The following is a 2,578-nucleotide window of genomic DNA, read 5'->3' as shown; positions in this document are numbered from 1 at the left end:
TATACTGTTTATTAGCACACAGATGTTATCCCTTGGTGAACCTAAGTATGGCTCTAATAGTTACTACCCGGAAACTTCATAGTTGAGGGTCAAGTAGAGCAAGTAGCACAGCTGTCAGCATGAACCCATGTCTCTCCTTCACTGCCTGCACACTAGCAGAATCTGAAGTGTTTATTGCCACTAACGAGATTTAAGATGCATGATCCTTGACGGCATGCTGGGGCATTTGCTTAATTCTGACTACTGCTCAATGAAGGACATAGGATACAGGTGTTTCATCCAACCAGTTCAACCCTTGAACCTCCTCAGCTCACCACTGATCAGACAGAAGAAGAGGGACCAAGTAGAATAACTATGTGAGGATGACAAAAATATGACTAACCTACACCCTCATTATCCAGCAGGGGCTTGTACCTTCATGTCCATGTGATGGGTATGCCTGCACAGCACAGTGAAGGATGGACATGTTAAAAACAAAAGGACATAGTGAGACTCCTCTGCAGCTATAGGTCCTCACATACCATTTGAAATACATGAGTTAGTTCATTCATAACGTAACCTTAATCGATTAAAAGTAAGTAATAATAAAACCTCTGGTATTTCTGCATGGCATTAAATGAGTCTGTCTATCCAAGAAAGCAAAGAATTGTTACAACTGACTCAGAATGCTGCAAGGAGGTGTAAAAAAACATCTACACCTCCCTGTCTCCGTAAAGACGATGATCTGATGTTGTATTAGCATCTAATTTTCTTGTGATAGTCATGTGCCCAGCATGTTTTCTTCATCCATGAAAACTCTGTACATCTTGCTTATTAGTCCTGATGAAGCTGGCATTGCCTGAACCCACACACACACACTGTCCTTTCTGGTGTGAAAGCACCGGTTCAGGCTGACACAGAACATGTCTTCTTGCCCCTGGCATGAAATCAGAGTATAGAACTGTATACCCAACAGTATATGTGATGACCGGTATAACCTAACAGAAAACTTAGCAAACAAAAAGCTTACTGTGGTTTGTAGTTAATGATCTTTTGCTGCGACAGCATCTATTTAAACAAAGGTGTTCTTGCTGTAATTCCACTGGTTAATTGGAGAATTTGCCCCCTTTTCTTGAAGCATTCACCTCTTCCTTTGTAGTGGCTGCAAACTTTTTGTTCAAACAATTTCTGTATGAGAATTGTCACTGAACTAAAGCTGTTTTATAACACCATTTTTGACACTGTTGTTCTAAGAAAAAAGTTATATGCAATACTTTCAGACATTTGTTCAGCTCATATGGAGTATGGATTTCAAACGTTTAGAGGTAGGGCCCCATTTAATAGATTTGTCAGCATGCAGTGGAGGGAAAAGATTTACTAGAAATTTTCCCACTTCCATTGCTTGGAATGTGGCAGTGATACTTCACTACTGTTCAGCAGTTCTTACCTTTACACAGGAATAATAAATCTGTGGGCCCTCTTTATCTTTAGGAAATATGATTAATGGATTTCTTATAATAGATGTGAAAATGTATGAGCAATCCACAGATTTAATTCCTGTCTATTTGCATTCACGAGAATCTCCTGCAGCATGTGTATTGCGTTTTAGGAATCTCCAATAGCATATCCATGCACTCAAGCCACTGAAGGCTTGGCTTGGATCTAATTTGTGCTAGAAAATCCCTATTGTGCGCCATGACTTTTAAGTTTTTGAGCGTGTGTCTGCAAAACAGCTGGGCATTCATAAAGAGGTTTAAGGGCTTTAGATTTAATACTGGACAATATGCCCCAGTGGACTTGGGAATAACAAATACCAAGCCCAAGCAGCCCCATGGAGGCTTCTGCTGGCACTTGCTCTAAGGCCCCACACTCCAGGCTCTCTTTTATCTCCCACCCTAAGTCCAATAAGACATTTGAAAAAGGGAATTCTTGCCATAGGAAACAACTTGGAAATATGATTTTACCTCCTCTGTCACCTTCAGAAAAAAAAAGCATAAGTCTTTCCTGAATTTGACACAAAGCCAAAGCCTTAGCCTTCTTGATGCCATCAGTGAGGGGAGAGGCAGGCAAAAAGCTCGTGCTGATTGCAGGAAGTTAACCCCAAAGAGACTGTGAAAATGTATTTTTTCACACAGCTTTAAAATAAATTGTGTGGGCTTTAGAGATGCTAAAATATTGTTTTGAAGTTTCAAGCTGCGTCTTAGAGCTTTAGTAATACTGCTATGTAAAGCTGGAGCTCCAGAAGTCACCCAGTGTGAATGCGCTAGATGTACAGAGGAAAATGTATGTCCTATGTGCATGAAGTGTGTTCTAACCTATTCAAAAGACTATCTGCTTTTATCAGTTGATTAGATCCAAGTAACCCAAAAAATCCTCTTATAAAAATGTGGATGGTCTCCTTGTAGAAACAATGTGGTTTGATATATTCCATCCACACACACACACGTTTTATCTACTGTATGGCTGAAGCATATATTTTATAACTCAAAGCGTGCGCACCCAGGTTTTTATCTAATAGTGTCTGGAAAAGCTACATTAAAAGTACCACAGGCTTCTTAAGTTCTGTTCAATGTTTCCCAGTATCATGGGTAAAAAATGT

This window comes from Oxyura jamaicensis, chromosome 4, assembly GCF_011077185.1.
Source record: "Oxyura jamaicensis isolate SHBP4307 breed ruddy duck chromosome 4, BPBGC_Ojam_1.0, whole genome shotgun sequence".
NCBI classification, from domain to species: Eukaryota; Metazoa; Chordata; class Aves; order Anseriformes; family Anatidae; genus Oxyura; species Oxyura jamaicensis.
This window is presented reverse-complemented; position numbering follows the sequence as displayed.